Source organism: Falco biarmicus, chromosome 8, assembly GCF_023638135.1.
Source record: "Falco biarmicus isolate bFalBia1 chromosome 8, bFalBia1.pri, whole genome shotgun sequence".
Taxonomy (NCBI): Eukaryota; Metazoa; Chordata; class Aves; order Falconiformes; family Falconidae; genus Falco; species Falco biarmicus.
In genome coordinates, this window is record NC_079295.1 from 8073245 (window position 1) to 8100900 (window position 27656).

Below are 27656 nucleotides of genomic sequence, written 5' to 3' on the forward strand. Positions count from 1 at the left end.
TCTCGTCATGCAACCAGCTCAAAGGCACCTGCACTCGCTTCTCACTCCACTTTTTTCCTCCCACGAGGGAAAGGCAACACTGCAGGGTAAAATCCAACCGTGCAAGCCAGGAGGAACTGCTGCGTGCTTCCACACCCCAACAAACCCAACGGGCAAGCAAGGCAGGCAGCAGCTGCCCAGGTTGGGGCTCCACAGTGGTTCCGCCCCATGGTACCAGCCGTGTTGCTGTGCTTCCCAAAATCCTAAACAGGCTTTGCTGATGGTTGGGCAAAGCTTTGACGAGCGGGTTCCTATGGCTGCTGGCTGGCACCCCATAATCCTCACCAGCTTCCTGGGGCACGGAAGCAGCAGGGAGGGTGCTGCCCTCAGACCGCAAGGTGCGGGGCTTCCCTCCAGACACCTCCTTGCTCCTATGCCGGCATCACATGGGGTGACAGAGAGGCTGTGTCACCTCCCTTCTCCATCTGCCAGGCTTCTGCTCCCCGGGGACATCATGGGATGCCTGTCCTGCCAGTCACCCATCAGGGGAACAGCAGGGCCGTCTTCAACAGGGACTTGCGGAGTGTGGATTTGACTTCGCATTATCTGGGGCTGTGAATAAGGTTTTTGGGGAGGGACAGATGGGACATGCAGACCTAGTCGTGCTCCTCTCTGTAGAGAAGCTGGCTACTTCTCAAGGTGTAGAAATGCTGTCGTGAGTAAGCTGGGAAAAGCAAGGATCTCCAGGGTCCTGAATCAGTGCTCTACCTGCTCCTGGATCTCCTCTCCACCAGGCACAGCATGGCAGCAGGTTTGGGGAGAGTCTAAGGGCTGGTAATGGTGTAGTACCTATTAAAAAAAAACTTACTAAAACCTATTAGAAAAAAAACCCCTCCAAACTCAAAGGTCTTTTTCCTGCAACAATTGACTGCGCAGCATTCAGCTTTCTAACAGCAGCGTTTCCTGGTGTATAGTGGCACAGAAAAGGTTAAAATTAACTTCTGCAAACTGTCTGGTATGGCTCAGCCTGGAACCCCAACCGCAGGCTTTCCCCTCCCAGCCCTGCAGAGCCAGGCGTGCCCCCCCAGCACAGGCTGATGCTGGCACAGCAGGGCCAGCAGCAAAGCCCCTTCCTCCCCAGTGCTCCCAGCTCCAGCCATCACACCAAACTGGTCCTGACGGGATTACAGTACAGGCCCACCTCTGCCCGGACACTGAGCTATAAATCAGACAAAGCACTGGCATCCGGCCAGGCTGAACTGGGTTAGAACCGGGCGAGCAGAGAAAAGCAATCCGAGGCAAAAAACTCACTACTGGCAGCATCAAGCCCTGTGTCTGTGAGCAAAGAAATGCAATAAAACCACAGGAACACCTAAAAGTGCAAACCCCGACGCGGAAAGCAGGATCCTGCTGCTGGCCAAAGCCAGGTCTTCTCCAACAAGCACTGCCTGCAGCCCAGCGTAGGTGGGAGAGGATCCCTACAAAAGCATCAGTGACGGAAAAACCCTGACTGCCAAGAATTTGGGCTGATAAGACCCGCGAGGGCTGGGCAGTACCAAGCACCACTGGGGCTGGAGATGGAGCCAGGTCCTTCCACATGCAGCCAAAGCCAGGGCAGTACATGGTACCTACCACCAGCAAAGGAAGGTGGGGAGGACCCATGCACATCCCTGCCTGTCCCACACCCCCCAGCCCTCCCTGGAGCTCAGGCCAAGTCAGGGAGCTGCAGTGTCCATCCCACCCTGGCACACACATGTCCATGGAAAGCATCAGCAACAGGAGCCACCATGACATAAGATGGGTCAGCCTTACAATCACTGATGTACCTACATGCCTGTTCTCCCTGGGTAACACATAAAAAGCCCCTCAAGCCCTAAGTCCGTGGTTCAGGGGAAATCTTCCACCTACCCTTGGCCACAAACTTAAAGTCAGGAAGAGAAGAAAAAGCTTCTAAACACTCACTCATCATCCTCTTCCCACACCAAAGCCAAGACCAACTCCAGGCACTTGTTGCTAATGGCTTTTAACTTGCCTTTTCCTTCTCCAAAGTCAAGCTCCTCGGCTCTCCTACAAACACAGAAGTGTTTTTGGAGGTTTCTTTTAAAAACAGTCAGCTTTGCTTAAATACAAGTGAATTCAACTTTCTGGAGCTAGAAATTCATTTCCCAGAACCACAGCGCTACCCGCAGAGCACGTTCATCCCACACAATGAATTTACTGAAAACATTGCTTTTATCACCATCACAAAAACTTAAGTCAAGACCATGGAAGCAGTTGCAGAAGAGACTCCTCCTAGAAACCCAGGGAACACGCACAGCCCTGAAGGAGCTGGTGACTGCTTGCTCTGGGAGTACCAGAAGATGCGCCTGGGAGCACCAACCAGATTCTGTCATTTCAATGTGCAATGGCCTCCAAAAGAGGCCATTCTTGGCTTGGGGTTGTTTTTTTTTTTGTTTGGTTGTTTTTTGGGTTTTTTTTTTTTGGCTAAAATTGCCAAGTCTTAGTAGACAGTCTAATTTAGAAACTTGGTTTTGCCTTGCAGATTCTTTACCTTCAAGAGCTTCCTCATAACTATTGCTACAACACAATGTGGCCATCAGGCTTAAGTTGCTCAACACACTTCCACCCAGCAGAAAACGATCTGACCATCTAGAGATTTGCCTGCTTTTTCCATGCTTGTATTAACAGATCTTCCAGCATGCGTGAAAAACACAACATCCTCTAAATGGGTGACATCAGCACAGACCCAGCCAGACCCTCTGCAGCCTCCTACCAGACTGGGACAGCTTTTGAAACTGCTAGTGGCCTCTTGCCACCCAGGATGCCAAGGCTGACAGACTGATGTTCTTACAGCTCATCTCTAAGGTCAGTCCCAGACAGACAGGCTTGTGGCCACATAGCGTAGCCATCACTTGCTGCAAGCAATCGCAAGGGTGGCATGGCCCAAGGGCCTCTCAGGGCACATGCACCACTAGCAAAGACCACCTTGACTTGTGCAACCCCATCACTTGCCCCCACCAAGTGACCTCCTGCCTGGCATCTGCCCCATCCACCAGTCTGCCCAGCTGAACCACTGCAGGACACCATGGAGATGCCCTGAAGCACAGGGAGAGGTCTTTTGGCCATGGGATGCCTCCAAGGGTCTCCAAACATCTGGTGGTAGCAAGTGCTGGCAGGGAACAATAGGTTTTGGTTAGGAGGTAGAATGGGACAATTCCTCCTCCCTCTCCTTTGCTCTGGAGATAAAGCATCTCAGCCCTTGTGATCCTGACCTCTTCTGTAAGGCATTTCGAGCCTTGCTGGTGAAGACAAGTGGGGAAAAGTTGGCTGCTTTTGGGTTCTTCCTTTAGAAGCCTGGCCCGTACATTTTGCACGTCTGATGGCAGCAATGCCACACACCCTAGTGGTGCCTGACCTTATCGCCTTTTGCTTATCTCCTACTATTACTTCACTACTTGTGTTTGCAAAGCCAATGCTTTCATCTTCCAAAAAACTCCCAAAACCCAAATGCAACCGAAGGTAAACCACCCCTTAAGACAACCGAAAACACAAGGTCTTTGTACCAGAAAGAACATGTCAGTGTGAACTCACGTACATCCCAGAATGAGCCTTGGAGCTGCCGATGCACCAGAACAGAAGATGTTATTTTAGTCCCTTTTCTAACAGACAAGGGACTTGTGGCTATATCAGGGCTCCCATCCATCCCGCAGGGCTCTCATGTCCCGGGGGTTTGCTCTGGACCCGATTCCCACCATGCACAGCAAGCGGCGGGGATGCTCGCACCCAGCATCCCTGCCTGGGCATCGCAGCAGCACCAGCTGGAGAGCACAGCCCCGCCTGCGCTGTCCCCTCCAGTCCCTGCCAAGTCCTATGGAAAAATCATGCCCACAAGCTTAAGCGTGGCTCAGCTCCTGCCAGCTGCGCCCGCCGCCAGGTGAGGGCAAGACAAACACGGCCAGCTTGATGGAGGAGAGGTAGAAGGGAAGAAAAAAGAAAAAGCAATTACGGCTGAGCATGTGTTGCCGGTGTCTGCTGGCACCTGGTGTCCCTTACAGCCTCCCTGATGGGGATGTCACCCTTTGCGAGCGAAGCAGAAGAACAGGAAAGTTTCCTTTTGTAGCAATGACTTTGGAGCATGAGTTGGATATCCATCTCCAGCCCTGACTTTCAAGCGACTCAAATAAAGATTAGTCTTTTGGGGGTGGGGGGAAAGAGTTTTCCACGCAGGACCTCCTGCTGCTGCCAAGCGCAGGCTCCAGCACAGCACCCAGCCACTGACTCTGGCCACCCGTGTCCCATGCAATCAGCCACCGGATCAGGAGAAAGCACTGCAGAAGCCAGCGGGACTGGGCTGGGTACGGCCTAAGAGCTCATGGTAAGGAAAGCTGGATGTCTTGGCATCCATCAGCAGCATTGATGCGCTGCCTGCCAAGGCACAGAGAGGGTCCCAGAGCTGCAGGTACCACCCTCAAGCACCCACAGCAACTTCAAACTCCAGCCCCGGCCTGCCCACCCCCCCACCCACCCACCCCCCCACTGCAAAACTGCTGGAAATGGTGTCACTGTGCCAAAGGTTTAAGAAGCTTGCAAGTGTAGAAGGTGCTGGCAGTGCTGTACGCAGCAGGAAACCCTTGTGAAGTTCACAGGGCCATAAAAAGGGCGCTCCTGGGCTCACAGCCGATGTCCTACTACCCGACAGCAACGCTCTGCAGCAATGAAACCATCGCACGCACGTGAGTCCTGACAATATAGCAGGGAATTAAACAAAGTTGTACTTGCTTCCATGGTTTCAAGGCTACCACAGGCTGCAAGACCAGTCATCACACATCCCCAACGAAACAAGGCAGAGGGATGATGTCTCCAGGGACACAGACCTTGCTGCAGCTGATGCCGCTGAAACCCCGGCAGAGAGCGGGGTACCTCCTGGCACAGCCTAAGAACAGACTTCTCCGTTCCACACAACAGCAGAAGCTCATGCAGGCAACTGGTGACAGAGGAGAAATGAAACCCAGACATCCAGAGCCACAATCCAGCTGCTGGTCGCAGAGACCCACTTTTAAAGAAGAAACGGGCTTGTCTGACAAGAGGCATCCCACCTGTGGCTCATAATCATCCTCCTCTACCCTGGAAAAGGAGGAAAATCTCTCCTTTTTAAGCACTGCAGACTAATCGGCAGTTTAATCTTGAAGGGCACGTCTGCACCCGGGCACAGACATCTGCACAAGCTGGTCCAGAGCAGGGATGCTGGACAAAGCTCTTGAGCTGTTGCCAGCACCTGCTCTGCCTGCTGGTAGCACACTCTTGCTTGATGGAGGAACAGTATGAACACTGTTCCATGGGCCCACCTAGGATCATCACCAGGAAAAAGCGTACAGGCTACTGTGATGCTGCAGTGGAAGAGATGCCACAGTCACCCATGAGATCTTGGGTCAACATCCACTAAGAGCAGACTAGGGGCAACCACAGAAAACAAAAGGAGGGGAGGTGGTCTCCTGCCTCCATAAGTGCTGCAAGAACCATCTTGTTAAAATCTGCTGTACTTGAGGGGGGGCACCTAAACCCCTATTCCCTGTCTCAAGAGCCAAATTAACCAGGACAATGAAAACTTGAAGGACACAGTAAAAGGCTTTCATTGAGAAAATCCTGGAGCAACTCACTATAGGGCTACCCTCGGGGCCACAGTCCTGGCAGTGCCTCCTTACTGAGATACTGGATGCTAATTTGGACTTTAAGAGCTGTCAAAAGCTGAATCAACCGAATCCGTGAAAAGCTGTGCTTCCCCCAAAAGTGGAGATGACGACAGAGCTTTGACTGCATCAACTTCAGAGCCCTGTCGCCGTCACCCTTCGCTAATATCGTCTTTGTCTGATGGAAAGAAGTAGCTGTGCTCAGCCGAACTGCTGGTGCAATGCACAGAGCCACGGCGCTCTCCTTGCTCCCGGCCACAGTGTTGGGAAACCAGTCCCACCAGCAGGACCAGAGAAGGGCAAGCACAGGAAAGTCACTCACGATGCCAGCCTCCCCAGCCAGCAATGCAACTGATGTGGTGGCTGGGAGGACAACATAAAGCTCCAGAGATGAGGTAGCCCACCCAAGACGAGCTAGCCCACCCAAGATGAGCTAGCTCCAACCTGCTCGCAGACCAGCCCACAGCCAAATCCAAGCAGCCCTCCCTGCGCAAGTACCCACCAAGACACACCTTCTCCACTCCGACCCCTTCCTCACACGAGAGAACGTCAAAGGCTGAAACATCGGTGTCCTGCTTGGTCCTCTGGACTTACCTGCCCATCATTTAAGAAGAGGGGGCTGTGTTCAAGGGGCAGATGCCACAGGCAGGGTGGGCATGCAGCAGCCTCCCATGGGTCATCCAAAAGGTGACTTTATAAGCAGGTAGCCAGAACAAGTCCCCATATCAGCTGGCCTCACTCAGGAGGTACATTTTAGGAAAAAAAGGGGTTTTGTTGCCAGCTCACTGCCTGAGCACACCCACCGACACCAAGTAGCCACCACCTAGCAGCCAGATTCTCTCGCTAATGAGTAAAACCTCTTTGGATTATCAAACCGAAGAAGTCACTCAAGCGATGAGCTCGTGCAAAAGCTTACCCTTGTTTTAATGTTCTTACACACCTTGCCGATTAGTCCAGGTACTGATCTGTTGGTGGATTACATCACACCTTCAGCTATGCTGAAAATACCGGCAGGAGCCAAAAAACATCACCAGCCTGAGTTAGGCAGAAGCAAACATAATCAGCACATTGCAATGAATTTCCTCAAAACCAACATTTTTTTTAAGCACTTGTCCTTGGTAAAGATTTCCAAGCCAGGTTGCCCACGATACCTGGGTTTAAGCAGCCCTAACCGTTTGCTGGAGCTGACTGTCTTCTCATAGGAAAGCAACACGCGGGATCAAACTGGTCTATGGGTTCCTCACTCCACATTTGGCCCAATCCTTGGTGCATGAAGCCATGCTGGGAAGAGGGAAGCTCACTGGGAGCACTACGATACCTGGAGAGCAAACCCCCAGGTGATGATGCCATTCGGGAGACAGGTAGCAAGCGGATGTGAGGACAGGCATCTGCTCCATCCCAGAGCGTGGATGAGGACTTCCTGCAAAAAGCCCAGTTTTTTTGATCTGATCTTACCTACAAGTCCAGCAAGTTGCAGACTCATCCGAGAAAGTGTTCCTGCTTCAATTCCGAGAATGGTTTTAACACCAGGCACATTACAGCGGCACAAAAGACCACGTGGCTCATTTCACGTGGTGGTTTTCAGCAGCCAAGTCCTTGCCTTAATTTATATTAGAGCCTGTCCATAGGTGGGAATTCGCTTTCCAGGTGCGGGCACCCACCTCTGCCAGCCAGGACGGTGTTTCAGATAAAACAAAACAGGCCAGTGTTTATGCAACACAAGAGCAAACACAAACCACGCCTGCTTGCTTAATTAGTTACCCTTGAAATTAAAGCCCGTCAAAGCGCACGGAGGCTTCATGCAACCTGCAAATTAACTAGAAGGGAACGCAACCTGGGGGTGAGGGATGCCAGATACAATCCAAGCAGTGGCTCCAAGCACTTTCCATAACATCAACAGTGCCATGAAGGGAAAAAACCAAAATAACACCACCCACCCCGTCCGTCTGTACTTCAGAGTTTGTTGTTTCGATCTCGCCAGGTTAAAAGCCGCTCGATCCCATCATCACAGGTCAGATGGCTGATAAGAAACCGATTTCATCATTTTAAGACCTGAGCATTTATTGGAAGGGTTTATCGGCAAACAAAGTTATGCACTTTGAACCGTTTAGTTTTACGTCAGTCAGAAATGCATGAGACCCTTGTCTGTGCACTCTCAAAATTAGCATGGCACAAAATGAGAGCCCGAGCCCATTCCATGCAGCCTCCACCACGTGCAGTGTCAAAGACATGCTGCTTCTCTGTGCTGGGACATAACCCTTAACAAAATGGGTGAGCCATTTTGGGGGAAGATGCCCTTTTCTACCAAGACGCTTGGGCAGAGAAATACTCATCTACGTGAACTTGGCAAAATCTCGCCTTTGCTCCAAATTGCTCTCCTTGCCGGATAAAGCAGGGTTAAATCTCAGACACGGTCTTTGCAGCGTTAGTCAGCATGCAAAATTAAAATGACACCTGAAAGTCATCTTAAAGTAATGGTAGGCTTTTCCCTGCTTAAAGTAGAACTTTTGTGGTTGAGCGGAGTCAGTTTCTACAACTTTCTGCACTGCACTTCTTGCAACCACAAAACACCCTCCCACGCATGCCCCAAACGGCGGTGATGCATCTTCACAAGAGCATCCCCTACAAAATGGGCAACTCCGCACCACCGCAGAGGGAGTATTTCCAAAGGGCAAGTTATTCCCTCTGTGCCAAGTCTCCAAGAAGCCAGCCCCAGGTGAGGCTGTAAGGAGATGGACCTGCCCTCGCTTCCCAAGCCCAAGACACGAGGCCCCGAGGGATCTCCGAGCCGCCCCACTCGAGCCCATGAGCTGGGAGCTCCGTTCATTCCTGCTGAGATTTCTAAGGTAAGAGACCAGAACACCAAGTCTCAGATTACTGCAGCTTGAACTGGGGGTGAACCATTACCAGCTGTGGTACGGGGTTGTCTTGGGCCATCACAGAAACACCCATGTTAGAGGGGCAAAAACGAAGCCATTGCAGGGACGTACAGAAAAGCTGGAAGCTTGTCCACTGGTTCTAGCAGAATGCCTCATTCTAGAAAGGAAGGACTAGATTCGGGTTAAAAAGCCCCACATATTCAAGGACAGAAGCCTTGTGTCAGCTGAACATTGGCCATGTGCAGCACAGAAACTGCTCCGTTTATTGACGTCTATGGAAAGCAACTTCAATTCCACCGCTAGCTCTGCTTCAAGGCTGCTTTGATAGCCATGGCAATCTGTGTATTTTAATTTTGGCTCCGTATCTAAAGCACGGGTTGGGATCTACAAGCAGCAGACTCTTGGCTAGAGAAGACAATTCCAGGTACAACCAACCCACCAGGGCACCATCCATGGTCACCTTCACCACCTCACCTAGACAACGTCTCCTTTTCTCAGCATCTTTCACAGCAACACCCCAGATTTTCTTCTCTGTAGGATCAAGTTCTTCCATATCTCAACACCACTCGCATCCAGAAGTGTGGCAGATCTCAGTGCCAGTGATGGGGCAGCTCTGCAAGCAGAAGCAGAGGAGGCAGCGAGAGCTTTCCAGGAGCTGAGGGATGCTCTCCAGCATAACCAGCTGTTGCCCACACACAGCCTACAGATCTTTGCTGTCAAAGGGCCAGGGTCCAGCCAGAATCAGACACGCTCTTGATGGGAAAAAGAGAGCCTAAATATCAACCCAATGCAGATGGGTGTCTTTTTCTTGTTTGTTTGTTTGTTTAATTAAAACTTGCTTGAAGTGACACATAAAAGAAGTGAAATCCCAGGCACAGCTGACGCACTAGGACAGATTTATATTTAGAAGAATGACCTAAGTACTCAATCAACAGGAAAGAGATGGAAACTTTTTTGGCCCTCTCCAGAAGAAGAAAAGAAAAGAAAAAGAAGAGGGACAGCCACTGCCACCCATTACTACCAAGGGCAACATCCACTGGCATTTTAGCCTCCCAACTCTCCACTTTTAGGCTGAATTCAGCCTTTTTTTCCCCAATGCACAATCCCAGTAAACAACATTTACAGCCCATGTAAAGACCAAAGCACATCATGTGCATTCACAAGACAGCTGGCATTATTTATTTTTTTTTTAAATTTAGTGCTTACTACTGTCAGTTTTGTTTTCAACAGGACAATTAACAATGTGTTAGTACTTCAGCATAACACAAATATACAAAGGCGATCTAAAAAAAGCCATTTCCAAGTTTTGCAGACTGAAGTTTCAAGAGAGAGAAAGCAGAGCATCAACAGAAAATATAATCCCTCAAAATCTGCTGCTTCTTCTGCTGTGTTACTCATTCGGGAGCTTTTAGTTCAGAAGTCAGAGATGTGCTTAGCTGGATATCCGATTGTTTGCTGGGCCTCATCCCAAATTTCTCTAACATTACTCACATTTTTCTGTGCAGGAAGAGGGATGACAACTTTATGGCAAAAGGGAGGCAGAAGCGTTTGCAGCACTACGTAGGAATTATAATGGTTAGGCTCAGACCCCAAGGTCTGAATGGTTCTCACATATCCCATCCAGAGGAGAAAGAAATGAGGCTGATGCTTGGACTCCTCTGCCTTTGCACTGCCTGGGACCCAGGGATGAGCTGGGACCTGCCCTGGCCACCCAGGCAGGACTCACAGCACCAGGCAATGGATGCTCAGCTCAAAGGATGATGCTCTGCACAGAAACATCCCTGCCGTGACCGGCAGCATCACCTCCGCCTGCCAGCCTCCCCACAGAGAATTACCCTCTGCCCCTCTGCCCTGCTTTCACAAGCGGAATTGCCTTAAAGCAGCTCTAAGCCAGGAACCACCTGCCCTTTCCCAAAGCAATCTCCCCTTCCCCCTCCAAGCCAGAGGACCATCTGATGCAGTGCCAGCATCACCGCTTTCTGGTCACAATCCCTTAAAAATTAGGCCAAACTGCAAATATTTTTATTCCTTTTATCCTGCCTGACTGCAGGGCAATCTGGGCAGAGTGATCTCCTCCTCCCCTTGCCCCCTCCCACGCACGTTTGAAGTGATTTCAGAGCCCATTTTTGGAGGCATGGGCACCATGACTGCAGAGACCACGGTTCAACCCTCAGACTGTACCTCTGCATGAGCCCAGGCAGCACTGATGTTCCGTGCCTCAGTTTCCCCCAGCGTTATCTGCTGGTACCTAAACCCTTTAAGACATGCATCCCTCTCCATTACCTAAAGGATGCATCTCTGCCTGCCTGCGCTGGGGTCTCCCATCATAGCCAGGTAGCAGGAAAACTGGCAGCAGGACAGCAAGCAGCTTTCCCCAGGGATGCCTGTAAGGCACGGGTTTAAAACAGAGGTCAACACACAGAGGTAAAGCCGGGACGGAAAGGTCAGCCCCGCTGCAGGGCAATTGCAGAGAGGGGGTTAAACACTCGCCCTCCCCAAATCCCTGCTGCAGGGCCCTGCATTCCTCTGCTCAAACAGCGTGCTAGGCTAAGGCTTTTTTTGCTCACTGTTTCCATGCCTGGTCATGTCCTGCATCCTGGATTTGGTGAACGTTTTAATAGCTCCTATTAATAGGCAGAGCAGGAGCTGGAGAGGCACCAGCTGCTCTGGCCAGTCGCACCTCCGAGGAGCCGCAGGGCTGTCCCGCTGCAGGGCAAGGTGCTAAAACTCAGGCAGAGGAGCCAAGCCCGCTCACCCAGCAGCTGAAGCAGAGATTGAGAAGCTCAGTAGCCTTCAAACTCCTTGGTTCAAGGGATTTCAGGCACAGCCTTGCAACAGGATTTTTCTCTGCTAGATAATTTCAGGCGCTGGCAAAAGGATGCTCTCATACGGTCCCCAAATCAGCCGGCACCGCAAGGCAGCTGTGCTGCAACTAGTGCAATGCCGTGTGCAGTGCCAGCCGCGCCCACACCCCGGGCCAGCGTGGAACGGCGTGCACACCCCTCGAAAACATTTGGGATCTATGCTCCGTGTCAATTTTTACACATGTCCTGGAAAAACACCTCCCATTCCCTGCAGGTCCGAGAGCTGGGATGCGCTGGAGAGCACAGCGTGTTCCCCTGGGACCCGAGCGAGTCGGTGTACCTGTCCCTGTCACCAGAGTGGAGCTGCGACCTCGTTCCACAGAACCTTACCAGGCGCTGCAAGAGTCCAGATGGACTGTCTGGCTAATTGAGTTAATTAAAGCGTTTTTCGGCAGCAATTAACTTTCAGGCACACCGCTCCAGAGCAGCTCCAGCTCTCTCTAGGGAGCACAGGCCACACCTCGGGAGCAGCAGGAGAGATGGAAAAGATTACTTGGAAGCACTCACTGGTGGCACCGAGGTGTTTCTCAGCAGCGTCTGCTGACTCTGAGCAGCTTACGGAAAACCCCAACCAACTAACAAAACCCAAACCCCCCAGAAAACCCCCAAACCTTCAGGACAGACTCAGTGTGGAGAGTCTGTCTCAGGCAAGGCTGCATCAGATGGATGCCTGGGAGGGGACCCACCACCCCGATGTCCCAGTCCCAGAGCATCTTTCCCCCAGCCCGGCACAAAGCAGGCACAATAAACTCTGGGAAACCAGCAACACTGCCCGTAACTCTTGGGATGATAACCTGGTCAAGGCCAGAGCCAGCAGCATGAGCTATCCTTTTTGCTGACGAGGTAATCGCCATCTCCCAGGGACAGTAAATACTTTGTCCGCAGCCCTGCCCAGAGATAACCAAGCAAAATGCTCGTGAAGACCAAAAGAAAGGCTTGCTTTGTGGCCGCTGCTGTTTTGCTCCCCGACAAGCAGGACAGCTGCCGCAAAGCACTGGAAAGACGACACGTCCCAGGAAGCTGGTATTACAAAAAGACGAATCACACACCACCAGAATTAAAAAAAAAACACCCAAAGAAACAATCCACCATGTTGCCAGGGACCCTGCTTTCATCTCCATTCCCCAAAAAACTTACTTGTCCTCCTCTATCCGAGCAGACGTGGGATTAGTGCCTACAGAGTACCACCACTCATCCAGAGGCTGCTCCAATAAATTTGCAGCCAACAGCATCCATAGCCAAGGAGGAGCCAGTGCCCTGGAAGACAAGCTGCGGGATGCACCCCCACTATCTCCTCCTCTTTTGCAGGATGTGCCCCCCACCTCATCTTCTTTTGCTGAGTACAGCCCCTCACATCTCCTCCTCCTTTTGCAGGATGCCCCCCCGCCTCCTTCTCCTTTTTTTGCAGGATGCACTTGTGCATCTTTTTTTTTTTTATTGGACACCCCCCTCCCCCCCGCCCCCCCCCCCCCCCCAATTCCAAAGCTTATGAATTGCAAGGACTGGTTGCTCCCAGGCCACATGCACTGGGAACTATTCACTGCTTTCTCACGGACTTTAATAGCTCAATCTGCACCAAAGGTGCAGCCACACGCGCAGCAAAAAACACTAATGGTGTTTTTTGTGAGCAAGGGGGTAAAAAAAGCGCAGAGACGTTTGGGACAGGAGGCACAGTGCTTCGGGGAGACAGAAGAGCAATTTCCAAGGCTCGGTTTGCATGCACGCTGCCGGCTGGGAAACGCTTCTCATGCTCATGCTGGCGGAGAGCAACCCCACCCCGGCGCAGCTAATCTGATGGCAGGTTTTCAATGCGGCAGTCAGGATGCGAGGGGCTAGGGAGGGAGGCTGGCGAGGGGGGAAAGAAAGCAAGGAAATGCCACAGAGGTGAGGACGCATTTTCTGGCCGGGCGAAGGCTTGTTTTGTTTCCCTCCCTTCAGCTAGCTGCCATTTTCCGGAAGCTGGATCAGTCACAAAAAAATAAAAAGTTTCTCTTTGTTTAATTATAGCTGCGGTAGCCCTTGCGCCGAGGGACCCAGCATCTCCCCCGGCTGCTCTGGGAACGGATGCGAATGAAGACGACGGCTCAGCAGCAGGGAGTAACACAGGAGTGAAAGCTTTAACGTCTCCCACAAAGACACAACCCGAGCTCAAACAGACTATTTTTACTCCCGGAGGCCTGAGAGACCTGGGAGACTTTGATCTCAACTCCCTGTGCAACCACCACGTTATTTATTCAAATTTCTGCTCTTTTTCGCTCCCTTCCTCCACCCTTTACCTGGCGTAGGTGTCTTCTAGACAGACAACTCCAGCATCTTCTCCCACCGCGCTGAGCGCACCGACGGATGCTCCAGCCAGCCCCAGTGCTTGCTGAAGCCACATCTGCACCGACACCAACCCGCAGCCAAGAGGTCCAACCGAACCCACCCCTGGCCTTCCTCCAAATTCAACCCTCCTAACTCACCGTCACACAGCTCGTACTGCCCCGGCCAGCCCCAACATTTCTCGGGTGCAACGCCACCAGGCTGGCAGCCCTGAGCAGGACATGCCGTGGGTCACCATCACAGAGAACCACTACAACTGGCAATGAAGCCAGCAGCACCCTCGCTGAGCTCGCTGGCAAGCTAACGGCAGCAGCGACTGTAAAACATCTCCTGCCTCGCTTTTCTCCACTGACCGAGCCGGGGACGCACCATTGTTCAACTCCAAAAAAGCCTTTTCTGTTCCTAAGGAAACAGCCAGCGTCGTTCAAACGAGGCCACACACCAAGCAAATGCCTTCCCCCTAGAAAGATGACCTAAAGCACTTAATGCGGGCACAGTCAGGCTGGCCAGGCATGAAGGGAGAAGGGCGGCTGCTGGATTTGTCCCTGGAGAGAGAGCTGGGGAGAGGGAAGCGGTAACTTTGCATGGGGCTCATTTGCAGTGTGAGACGAGCAACCCAGCCTAACAACTACATACCACAGCCTTGTTTCCTTGCCGTGTCGAAAGGGTGTTTTCTGGAGTCAGCTAGAAAACATCTGGTTTTGCTTCGTGGCAGCGATCTCCCTTCTTGAAAATGATGGGATGCTCCCCAGGCCAACCCTCCCGTGAGGCAGGAGAGGGGGCAGAGGAAGCAATTTCAGAGCCCGCAGAGAGCTGTGAAAAGGAAAGGCGGAAAGGCTTTCACATCATCATCATCTTTTTTAGTTTTATTTTTATTATCATTATTATTACTACTATTGCAACTTTCCTCCTGTCATTGAACAGGACTGCAAACCAGACAGGCATTACTGTGCCTCCAATCTGTGCAAAAGCATCAGAACCGTGAAGAAACACAGACGAGAGGGAAAAAAAAAAAAAAAAAAAAAAAATCACTGAGCCACCTTCTGCCTTTGCCTTTTAATATATACAGGTTTGAGGCTATGAAGTTGCTTTCACATCCATCATCCGCACATGCAGACAGCGTGCGTCAGCCAAGGTGTCGCCGGCAAAGAGGAGATGGGATGCAACGTGCACCGCCTTCCTGCTGATGGGTCTGAAGCAACACCTCGCCCCGGCAGAGCAGGAGCACCTATTCGCGTAGGAGCACGCAGGAACATTTAGCCCTAGGACTTGCAATTCGTTTTCTTCTATCGGTAATGAAAGCGTTACGCTCCCCAGCAGCCCGCTGATACACCAGCTGGGAATGACTACCTCTTGTCACCAGAAATAAACCCTTGCACAAACCCAAATGAAATCAGCAGGTTAAAAATAGAAATATCTTGGGGGGGGGGGGCACTGGCCAAGGGGTTCATAATGGAGGAGCAGCAGACTGGCCAGCCCATAGACAGTGCCAGGTTTCCACCAAAAAACAGGATTAAAGACAGTAGGTGCTGCTTGTGGGACACCAGTGATTTCTTCAAAAAACATGCAATCCACCCAAACTGTCCATCTTCCTAGCAGAGGGAAAAAAACGTGAATCCAAGGATAAGGACGAAAGAGTGGGAAGATTTACAATTGGCTCTCTGACTCATTAAAAACTAACTTTACCCTGGGAACACCGTCAAGACGCACAGGGGAGCGTGGCTGCCTGCTGGACCTGCAAACTGCCCCGAGCAGCAAACCGTTTTGATGTGCTCCTGCATCCTCCTGTTGCTGCGAACCATGGGTACACGTCCCTCTCCATACTCCCACGCTTTTCGTTGTGAGCCCACGGAAGCAGAAATACACTGAACTCACTCGACTCCAAGGACCGCTGAGAGAAATTAAGGACCACGGGAGGGCACAGATGCCACAGGTATCCTCCAAAATTATCCCTCAGTGTGGCTCTGCGGATGGTTGCAGTGTTACTGGAACTAGGACATCATTCGAGCATTAAATGAAACCCAGATGCGACCATCTGACCTGCTGGGAGCAAGTCTCTCCGCCTCATTTAGAAAGCCAAGGCTCTGCGCTGGAAAGAAAGGGGCTTGCCAGGACATGCATGTGCCCACTGGAGGACCTGCTCCCCATCAGCCACAGTTACAGGTCCTGCAAGTGCTTTCTCCTTTTTTATTTTTAAAAAACAAACATTATTTATGGCCACAAAGTGAGCTCAGGCTGCAATTCTCACTTTTGAAGTTAATAAACCCTGCAGCTTCATAATTAAGAAGAAAGGCCGTCCCTGCATCCCCACACCTCTCGTTCGGGTCCTTTAGGGAGAGAAATCAGAGCCAGAGTTTCGGCTGCCCCTCCTGGGTTCGCTCCCAAGTCATGCCTGTGGTGGGCGGCAGGTTTTACCCCGTGCCAGCCCCGAGAGGTCCACATGCTCCCTGCCCCAGCCAAGGCTGGCACAGCGCTTTTGACATCCTCTAACAATCACAGCCCTGTGCCCAAACGCTGGCCCCTCGGCAGGGTTAATGCCGGGATTGTTCGTGCTGTGCTTGCAAGAAGCGAGCAAAAGCAAAGCATCCTCTGCTCGCGCGGGGACCAGGAGCGCACCCTGATGCTGGAGCTCAGGCGCTGTGTGAAATGATGGGGGACTCGTTTTGTGGGTTTTAAGCTGAAATCTCATTCTGCAAATTTCAGGGAGCAGCCTGGACGGGTCCATCAGCCAGTGCCGACAGCGGAGATGCCTGCCATGCCACAGCGAGGGCCGGGCACCCCAGACAGCACCCAGCTTTGCAGCCGCACACCGCTCTTGATAAACACCTCGCTGCAGCCTTCACCCCCCACCCCAGGCTGTCCCTTGCAAGCCTACGTAAAAACCCCTGCAACAAACCCACCAGCCTGGCACCAGGCCTGGGGTATTACCACAACATGAGGAGCACACTGTTTAGCATCCACAGTGACATGTGCACGATGCTACCGAAGCCACCTATGAAAACTGATGTGTGCCCCTCTCCCATCACCTCCAAGAGGTCCCAACCAAGCAACTTTTAAGAGCAAACCAGACCAAAAACCCTGCAAGGGTGAAACGCTGAAGAACATTTTGCTGTATGTATTGCAAGGTATATACATTAATAAGCACAAATACATCTTCCAGCAGGTTGATCCCCCTCCTTCAAACCTGGCTCATCACTGGGGAAGTCAACTTCTGGCTACAAAACTCCTCCAAGAGCTGCCATCCCCTCTGCTCAGGGAAGCCCTCCACCACCACATGCTGCTGCATGCCCAGACACCTTGGTTGAGCAGCATCACAGCCAACCCTGCCAACCCAAAGTACAATCTCTGCAGGGACAACAAACCTCTGACCTGCTGGAAACCCATTGCACCTCCTTACCATCTCCTGAGGAGCTTCCAGGGCAGTCTGCAAAGCTCAGGTTTTTTCAAAATGAATTTTGGAAAGGAGAAAAAAGGCAGGTGCCAAACCTAAGGTTGAGAGACTCTGAAGTGAGGTTATTTGCATTCATTTCTGTTCAAGCTGCCATCAGAAATCCACCCACCAAACCAGAAGGCAATGCAACTTTCAGACCTCTTGAAAATAAGACGACTAAGGAGGATGCAAATTCCCCTTCATGTCCTGACCTCTACAGCTGCTAGCTCCCTTTGCGCAGACAAGCTTCTGTGATGAAAAGCTTCTTGCCATATTTAAATGTTTTTCTCATTTAAAAAAATGCAGTGTCTAAACCACCTCCTTAACATAGATACAAGCTCTTCTGAACAACCCCACCAGGCTAAAATAAATATTTTGCTTCACAAATAGTTTTCCTCTCATTAAAATGAAAACATAATTAGGATGTCAAGCACAGAGGCAAGCAATGGCTGCAATCACTCCACACAGCACCGCGCCGCTCAGACTTTATTTGATTAAAAGTAACAACACTGCTATTTTTGAAAAGCACACTCTCTTCCACAGCCCGACTGGAGTTATTTTGGAAATACATATACGGAAAGCTGGCATCTTTGCCAGCAAAGAATCCCCACCCAGGAGGACATGCATTCAGTGGAGGCTGCAAGTCCATGGCACGGGGCACCAGCGAGCATCACGGGCAACTGCACCCTCGCTGCTCGCGGCCAGGGTCAACGGTTGAAGCTTGCCGTAGGAAGAGCACAGCCACCCTGGGCAAGCATCTAACTGCTGGAAAGGGTGAGGGAGAAGGAGAAATGAGAGAAAAAGGAGAGAAAAAGCACTACTGGAGATGTTGAACGAGGGCACCCATGCAGGGTCTGGTACCAACACTGTAACACGGGAGCTAGAGCTGGGACGTGACGCAAATATTCAGAGCTACAGGACGTCCCGGGAGGACATGTTTCTCAGTATCAGGGTCCGTTTTGGGTTTAGGTAAATCTAAGCATCCCGTTGCTGCAGTCAGGCACTAGGAAATAAAGGATGAGTTCTTCCAGAGTGGAGGGGGACGTTTTGCTACCTAGGCACAGATGTCAACACAACACGCACCCCTCTCCAACTTCTGCCCAAGCTGCATTAGCAGCCATAAATTAATTATTGCAAATCTCAGGTGGTGTTAGCCAGGAAGGGCTAACCAGGGTGGTGATGGGTTTCCTCAGCATCCCCACTGCCAGAGCACGGATGCTGTGCTGGGCATTTGCATGTCCTCTTGCATCCCACCCCGCTTTACACCCCTGGGTCCACAACAGGGACAGAGGCACAAAACTGCGTCACGGTCACCACTGTCCCCCTATGTACCAAAGTTGCTCCGAGTAAAAGTACCACAGAGGCACCCTTGTGGCTGAGGTGTTTACACCTGAACAGCTTTGTAGCCAGGGACCCCAAAAAAACCCCAAATGGGTATCCCAGTACCAGAGCCCGAAGCTGCAATGTGTCACCACCGCTTCGTGCCTCCCCACAACACACCTCCTGCCCGAGTCCACCTCTCCCACCGAACACCGTCCCGCGAGCAACCCGCTGCAGCCACGGCTGCAAACCAAGCCTCGAACAGCGTCCCTTGCTTGCAAAACACCCCGCGGCCAGGCAGCCAGCAAGGAGCAAAAAGGTCAGCGACCCCGCGACACCGGCAATCCCCAGCCGGCCAAACCCTCCTGGAAAATAAGTGTCAGGCACAGCCGGTGCAATGCTGCTAAAAACCTCCCCAAACTTCCAGGGAACGTCCCACCCGGGGCTGATGAGATAAGAAAGGAAAGGCAGGCAAGGCAGCCCGGCCTCGGCCAGCCCCAGCTCCAAGCCACCCCCACGGGTTTACGGGCCAGACACAGCGGGAGACGCCCGCGCACCATCCGCGCAGCGCACCCCGGTGCCAGCCCCCCGCCGCCAGCCCGGGGCTCCCCACCGGGCGCTGGGGTGCCGACCCTGGGATGTGCACCCCCGTCCCCTCCCGGCGGTGCCGGCAGAGGCTGGCGGGGCCGGGGTGCACACACGCGGTGCAGGGGGGAGCCCCCCGACAGCGGCCGGCGCCCTGCGGGGCACGGCAAAGTTCCGCGCAGCGGCGCTCCCCGGGGCAGCGGGAGCGGGGCTCGGGCGGCTCCCCCGCTGCGCCCGCCGGGCTTCCCTGCCTCCGCCCGCGGGGCTGCACACCGGGCGGCTGCGCGCTCGCTGCCCCGGCACACGCCGGCCGGCCGCCGCGCACGGCTCCCGCACGGCTCCCGCACGCACCGCCCGCGGGCACCCACTGCGCGCCCGCACAGGGAGCGCGGCCAGCGCCGCGCACCGGCCCCCCGCAGGGCTGGCACGGCCCGCCCGCCCCGCACAGCCCGGGCCGCTCACCGGGAGCCGGCAGCCGCTCGGTCCCGGGCGGCACCTCCCGCCGTTCCGCTCGCTCGCTCGCTCGCTCGCTCGCCCGCTCGCCCGCCCGGCGCCACCGCCACAAACTTTTCCCCGGCGGCGGGGCGGCACCGGGGGCCGCCGGGCGGAGGCCGCGGGCGGCGGGGGGGCCGCTCCCGCTATAGGTGCCCGCCCCCGCTCCCCGCCCCTGCCGGCAGCGCGGCGCTTACCTGGCACCGGCACCGGCACCGGGACCCCGCTCCGCTGCCGGCTCGCGCCACGGGCCGCGCGCGCCGCCGGCCCCGCGCCCGCGCTGACGTCAGGGGGCGGGGCCGCCCGGGCCGGGGGTGTTTGGGGCGGGGGGGGGAGTTGAGGGGCCGCGTGGGAAGGGGCGGGCGGGCGCGTGCGAGGTTGGGCGCGTGCCGCTCCGCGCGCGTGGAGGGCGGCGGGGGGGAGGGGAGGGGAAATCGATCTGCAAAGCACGTGTGCGTGGGGGGGGGACGAGGGCAGCCCTGCGCAATGGGGGGGGGGAGGGGGGCGTCCTCGTGCGGGGGCGGCGCGGGCCTCGTGTAACACGCGTGTGCGTTCGGGCCTCGGGGTGGACACCGAGGAACCCCCCCGCGTCCGTCCCCCCGTGCAAACCGCTTCCAGGCAGGAGGGGCAGCGGGGTGCTGGAGCCCCGATCCCTGCAGGCGCGGCGATTCCCGTATTTTATGTATTTTTTTATATTTTATTTTTGCATTTTGGGGCCGTGTGCGTGCTTGCTGCGAAGCTCGCTGCGCTGTGCTGCACCCCTGTGCCACCTCTGGGACTGGAGCAACTCCCCCACCCCGTACACCTCTCCCGGGATGGAAATTCCTGCAAGAAGAACCAGAAAAGGAGGAAAACCCTAAAAGAAAATCAACTTTCCTCCTGAGAAAGCAACAAGTGTCGCACCACGATTTCTCGAGTCAGCCACGGTTGGAGAAGCTGGCTTCGAAGCTTGCAGCAACTCCGAACCCCTGGCAACCAAAGCAAACCCGAGGCTTTGTGCTCGTTAACCACACACCCCCTACCCCCCACCCCCACCCCGACTAATTGTGCATCCCACCCCGGGCTGGGGTAGGAAATGTGGTACCAGGAGCAACAAACCTAGCAGGTCGGGACTGGATGCAACGTGCAGCCAGAGGTGGTGGCCACACGTCCCATCACGGTGGCCAGCTCGTGTTTGAACACCCCTGGGAGAGGCAGCTGAGCCAGAAATATCGGGGCAAGCGGGTCCTGTGCGCAGGACGGTCCGGGCTGTGCAAGCCACCACTCTTCCCCCCACCGCCACCCCTTTGTTTTTTCCTGGGTTTAATCAGGATCCCATGATTAAATTTCCTCTTCCTGGTGCTGGCTCCTCCTGCACCCAAACTTCCAGTTCCACAGAAGGGGCCGGGGTTTTCGCCAGGGTGAGGTGCAAGCAGGGCTGCGTGTCCTGGTGCAGCCGAACCCCCTCCGCGGTGTCAGCCGGGCTCCCCGGCCTCATCCAGCCCCTTCCCCGGCTTCGTTTTGTGAGCACAGACGAAACGAGCCGTACAACCACTTCAAAGTGCTCTCGGGAGCTGTTGCTGTTTTGGGAGGTTTGGGAGTTTATCAAAGGGAAGCTCCCCACAGCCAGATCGCCCGGTTTGCTAATTGCAACGGGGCATTTTCATCGCACTTTGCTGGTGCAAACGGTCCAGGTGGCACCCACAAATGCCCGGCTGCTGGCAACACAGGGGGGCAGCTGCGCTGGGTGCTGCTCCTGTGTGGGTGGCGGGTGCTGTGCAGGTCCTGGGGTGCTGCTCCTGTCTGCACCAAGCCTGGGCGCCCAGACCAGGGTGCTCCTGTCCCTCTGCTTCTGCACGTGCTGTGCAGAGCTGCCATTAACAGCACTGTCTGAGCTGCTGATTGATTTCTCTCTTCCATCCTGAGTCTGCTTTCCTATCTTTCTGATGCTGTAAAGTCCAAAATGACTTGTCACAGTAGAAGTTTCTATGTTAGAAACACTAAAGTAGCAGATCTCGCTATCAAAACAGCTTTCCGTGCCAGCCAGCTGATGTTTCACAAAATTTATTGTCCTGCTTTGCTCTGGAATGAATTAGTCTTATGTGAGGGGTAAGTCACACTGTCCTCTCCTGTCCTCAACTAAGTTTGACCCAACTTTTTTTCTCTGCCTCTCAAACCCCAGTTTATTCGTACTTATTTTAATTTTCTGCATAGCTGAGGCCTTGAGAAAGGATGGTGGAGATCTCTAGATCATCCTAGGCTGGCGCCTTGAGTGGCTTTGGGGACATAAGTGTCCCTTCCGATGAGCTGGCTGCTGGGCTGGAGGATGCGTACGTGCACCTAGAGTTTCAGCTCAGCAGCCTCGTGATGCCTCTGTGGTAAACCCACATCTCCAGGCAGTAAAACTGAACTGGAACTCCAAACTGTTGGCTTAGTTGAAAATCAGCAATTCATGCACAACAACCACTGCCAGTCCTGGGAGCTGCTTTCCCCACGCTGACGATGCGCGTTGCTGCCCGGGAAGGGCCAGCCGAGCCTCAGGTGGAGGGATGAGCATCCCTGCCATGTCTCACCCCCCTATTTTGCAAGTGTTTTGCAATGCCCGGAAGAAGCTCAGAGCAATAAGGGACCGTGGAGCGTTTGGTCACAGAGTGGGTGCTGTGCATGGCACGGACCAAGATCTGTGGGTATGGAAGAAGATGCTCCCCCAGCATCCTTCCAGCAGGCACTGGTGTGGGCTACCCACGGGCTCCTGCCTCCCTGCCCTGCTCCAGCCCCTCCTGCCTGTCCCCTCCACTCCCTCTGTGGCCACAGAGAGCCGGGAGAGAGGCAGGCATGCCAGCACGGACCCACCTCTGGACGTGTGCCACTCCTGTTTCCCCTGCCAGGAAGCGATACCGGTGAGTAATTAGACCCGGACAGGATGCCCTAATGAGCTCAAGCTTTTATACAGCACTGGGAATTAATCTTGCAGGAATTCCATGTTAAAGTTCATTTCAAGACTTTCTCTGTCCTTTTGCCTATGGTGTTTCTCAAGCACTTACACAAAACTGAATGATAATTGTCTCTGTTTGGCTAAATAGCGCTTTGGAGAAGGGCTTGTCTGGGATGACATACCCATGACTCAGATATGTGAGTGTATCTGGCTCTTTTGGAAAGAGGAGAGCTCATCTTTGCTCTGATGCTGCCTTCAAAACTGCAGATGGAAGCTGGACGTCTGCTTGTCTTGGAGGAAAACGCGGAGTCGGGCTGCCCTGCACACGTGCCTGGGGCCGACAAGCACCGACCCCAGCAGCAGCAAACGCCTCGCTGGGGCTGCAGGCGCATTAGGATGCTCCCGCAGGTGTAATGGGGGGTCAACCATGGACACTGAGCTCCTGGAACCTTACAGATGGGAGTATTCCCAAACCTAAGCCTAATAACATTTTCTTCCCAAGTGGAATCTAATGAAATCCTGGCCCTCAGTGGGAGTGTCCGGGCTCCCACTGCAGCCCGGGTTTGTTGCAGCCTGTTGCTATGCGCTGGAGGGAGCGCTTTTTCCATGATCCTCCAGTTTTGGTGGGAGTCCAGCAAATCCCTTTGCCTGTATCATGCTATAGATTGCTTTCCAGAGCTGGGGAAGAGATTGCTTGGCTGCCAAGGTACGTTTAGGAACACTTCATTAGTACAGTGAGCCCAGCAAACTCCCTGGGGTGAGCTCTTCCCAGGCCAATCTTCCCCTTGCTGTGAAATAATTACAGCCGTGTTGGTTAATGACGAGAGATAGGGATATAGGGATAGCTGGCGGGTTTCGTGCCTTACCGAGACAGATTTCCAATGGAAGCGGGCGACAGAGCTATTGCTGCCTCCCCAGGAAGCAGCGGCTCTTTATTTATTTGCATCCCTTGGCAGGGAGCAAGGCAGGCTCTGGAGCATCACTGATGCAGGCGGCTCTTACAGGTGTTTGAACTCTGCTTGGTCAGGGTACTTGGGTTTTATGACTAGGATAAAGTAAATGAATGATTCAGACAAGATTTATTTTGTATGTATAGCTTTCTCACTTCAAAACCAATTAACCACAAAAGTTTCTAATAAATAAGTCTTGGTGCATTTGCAACTGGCAAACAAAGCATCGGCTTTCTTCCGCCAGACTCCCCAAATGGATTTTTTCTGCTTCATTTTCTGAATTAGATTACGCTGGGCTGTAATGAAAGCAGGGCAGATTTACTCCTCTGACACTCGTCTCTGCTTCGAACGTGCATTTACCTGACTTGCTTTTGTAGCTGGAGTCTGGAGGATTTTTTCCCATTCCTTCCTTGGCCACACACTATGAACATTACGCAAGGTCTCCATCCATTGCAATAGCCGAAGGTGAAAGCCGTGTTTTCCTACACTGTATTTGCAAGCCTGGCCTCTGCTTTTGCTTCTCCTCAAGTCTCCCAGCACAGCATCCCCCAGACACGTTCGCTGGGGTAACCATTGCGCTGTGGCAGGGGAGTAGACCCTCCCTTCATAAATTTGGAGCCGTGTTGATGCCAAAGGGGAAGGAAAGTTGTGGGGTGGGGGGGCTGCAAGTTCCCAGTGACTGCTGTGCAAACCGCTCAGCCCTCATGTATGGTGTCTGTAAGGTGACAGCAAAGACCCAGCCAGGTAATAATCACTTCCTACTAATAACAGGGATTAGGTTTTTTTAAGGAAAAGCACAAAGGAAATGAACAGGGCTTCCGGAGCAGCTTTTAATTTCTTTGGCTGCCTGACATTGAATGAGCGAACAAAGGAAAGCTAAGAGGCGGAGGTGAGAGATAAGAGAAGCCCGGGGACAGGCCTTGCACCTTCTCCAGTCCTCAAGGTAAAATCTACAGCATCCTTCCATCCCACCGCCACTGCCCTCAGTTTTGCAGCAGCCTTGCACACCGTTCCTGCCCCTGCCGCATCCCGTAGCCTTGACATCATGCATCAAAAGATGCAAACCCCTACCTGCTGCTCCCCCTGCCCCACGGGGGGTGACAGGCAGTGGAGTTTGCTTTGGGCAGCTTTGCACCATGCATGCATTCTCAGCTTCCCTCCTCCAGGAAAACTGCTTCATATGGCAAAATCCTTTATGTTACCCAAAATCCTTTATTTTAACCAGCCATTTCCAGTAAATAGGACTCTTCATTTTCCCCCGTCACCCTTTCACGAGAAGCCAAGCAATCCCCTGGTCTGTACCTTGCACCCTGGCTGGCTGGTTGCAGTGATGAAGACTCGCGATCCACCAGTTAATGCTGCAGTTTCCCATAGAGACTTTCTTTTCGTCCCAGAGTCCGATTGCACAAGATAAAACAGCTTTTGTTCACGGTGGAGATTCTGCTGGCAACAGAAATGACGGAAGCTGCAAAAAATGCTAAGGCTCAATGACAGCTCTATCTAAAGCTAACCACCAAGATGAGTCCGTTTTATCATCGTTAGGGAAGAAAGCACCAAGCTAATGGGAAGGGGGAACCGCTACCGCTTGTGATGGCTTTGGAGATAGACAAATATCCCTTCCCAGCAGAGGAGGTGTTGCAAAAGGGCACAATTATCGATGCATCACTGTGAACCTTGAAACAAGGTTGACAGACAAGAGACGGGCTCCAACCTACACCCTCTGCCCCCAGCAAACTGACAAATTTGGCTGGATTATGGGATTTGCAAGGACTGCTGCAGTCAGTGAAGAGGCTCCAGCAGATTTCTGTGGGTCTGGATCAGGCCCAGAGCTTGCAGGGGGGAGTTAGAGGAGCAGAAAACCCTGCTTTACAGCCAAGGAGGACTTTGGTCTTTAGCACAATGTCCTCCCAGGCTGCCTTTCTGTGTCCCTCAGAAGCTCAAAGCTGCCTTTTCTCTACCAGTTTTGGTTGCTGACTCCCAAATTTCTCCCTACACATCTAAATATCTCCTCTGAAACAAAGACACAGGGAGCAAGAGCCATTTAATAGTGCTGCCAAGTGGCACACCTGTCATTTATTTCCTTCCATCAAATCACTGCCAGACCCCTTCCACCTTCCAGGCAGCACCATGATAAAACAGAGGACAGTTTCCTCATTTAAATAGCGTAAGACACGGTAATTTCCCATGTTTAGTGACAAGCAGCCTGGTTGATGATGTTTGCTGAACTCTTGCATTAATCAATGTGGTTAATGGAATTGATGGTTGCACTGGCTTGTGTTCAAGGGAGCTGTTTCACATCATTAGCCCCACTTAATGTGATGACCTGTCAGAAGAGCTGCCTGTCATCTCTACCTTGATATGCACAGTGGGATATCCTAGGTCTCCCCTCCATATGTCAGCAGTGGTTTGGGGACAGGGACAGGCATTTGGAAGATCCTGTGGCCATCAGTCTCATTTCTAGTGCATACCAGAAGTTCAATCAGATTTGAACGCAAGGGCTGACTGCACCTGAAACAAACACAGGGCAAACCCAAAAGAAGCAGCTTTTTCTGCAAATTTATCCTAGGGATGCTGGGTGCACATGTCCTGGGATAGAAAGAGAGGCTAAAAGTGCCAGCAACTTCTAGCTATCTGCTGTCCACCTTGCGAAAGGGCTCAGGACTCAAAAGATAAGGGGAAAAAAAATAATTCCCAGGCCGTTAGAAGAAGAGGAAAATGGGAGTGAGGTATTAGCTCAGAAACCCGGCAGAGCTGAGTGCCATCAATCATGGGGTAACGAGTGCTAGAGCAGGGCCTGCCGGAGCACGTGCCCCATCAGCAGCCTCACAGAGGCAGGCAGAGGACGTGCGACGGTGATTTATGGTGACGTTATCTCCCCAAAGCAAACACTGGGTGCTGAGCAGCAGGCGGCACAACAAGCATTGTGTTTTTCCCCCTTTTCATATGGTCCATGGACACTGTTTTTTTCCTTGCTGCTCCCATATGCAGAAGGGACATCCCTTCTTCTCATCCTCCTTTCCCTTCTTGCAGTCCATGGGTCTTATTTGCCACCTGCAAAACATTGCAAAAAAAACATTGCAACCCTGGCAATTAGCATTTTGTCCTGGGCGGTTTTGCTCAGGCTGAAGCCTGCGTGACCAAATTTCCACAGCTTCTGTGTCGGATGGGGATGCATCTTTTCCATTTTGCCTGTTTAGTGCAGCCAGGGCACAGGGCTAAAATTTGCCAGCATGCCTGTAATTCAGGGTATTCTCAGTGATTGCTCACCCCGCTTGAGATGATGGTCATCTAAGTAGTGCCTCCTGGATGTAAGGGTTGTGCAGATGCTGACTCTGCTGATTAGTAATTAATTAGTAATTAATGTGAATGCAGCTGCCCCATCAAGAGATGCTGTCTTCCACAAACTCCCCTCAGCATCCTGTTCAAGCCAGCAATGCAAAATCCCTTGCCAACAGTGTTTACCAGCCCTCATGCAACTCATGCCATCCCCTTGGCTTTCCTCCAGAGCGCTGGGCCAGATGAGGCTACACTTCTTCAGCTGACTTCCAAGGGAGGCTGGAAGCTTTTCCTCTCATCCCAAAGGCCTGGAGCTGAAAAATCCCTCTAGGAGGACAATGGCATCTGTCCTAAGTGTGTTATAACCTGAGTCAGAGAGAGCTCGTAGTCTACGTCACCTGAAGATCTGCATTTCTGCTCTGGGTATCGTGCCCTCTGCCCACCTCCTGTGTTGGTTTTAGGTTTCTGGCCAAGGTAATGAACCTCCCAAGCTTCCTCAGCAAAGGGGTGCCTCTGCACTCACCCTGACACCCAGGTGCTGATGTCAGGGCCAAAGAACTGCAAAGATTTCCCTTGCTAAAGTTCACTAAAATTAGGATCGTTTCACGTGGAACATGGGGCTTCTCACCCTTCTTTTCCTCTTTGGAGTGTCAAGGGATATTTAACCATCAGGCAGGAGCAAGGTCTTGATTTTGCTCCTCCTCTGACACACAAAAGCCCTGTGTGTGACCTAGGTGTGGCTCTGTAGGGTCCCATCTTGGAGATGCTGAGCACAGCCAGGACCCAGAGGGCACCCAGCACTCTGCAATACCAGGTACCTGCAGACTTGCAATGTTTTCTCTTTTTCTTAACTCTGTCTACTCTGTATTTGAAGAGTGTCCCTGCTGACACCCTCACCCAAGCATGTTCTCCCCAGGAGCTCCTGTGCAGCCCCACCAACCCTTTCCCCCACCTTCCC

The 27656-nt window shown here is 53.0% G+C and overlaps 1 protein-coding gene across 5 annotated transcripts in view; it reads right to left on the reverse strand.

The window, feature by feature from the left end:
- The window catches only part of SH3BP4 (SH3 domain binding protein 4), a 38447-nt gene extending 18609 nt beyond the window's left edge, over positions 1-19838 (reverse strand). The window contains exons 1-2 of one of the 5 annotated variants that reach the window (XM_056349570.1): positions 19756-19818; positions 14368-14544 (exon numbers count right to left, since the gene is read on the reverse strand). The gene's annotated coding sequence lies outside the window, so the exon portion shown is untranslated. Of the gene's footprint in view, positions 1-7121; positions 7358-14367; positions 14545-19528; positions 19601-19755 lie in introns of those variants that run through there. The other 4 variants (XR_008823556.1, XM_056349574.1, XM_056349572.1 and 1 more) reach the window with 4 other exon arrangements.
- Between the last annotated feature and the right edge of the window lie 7818 nt (positions 19839-27656).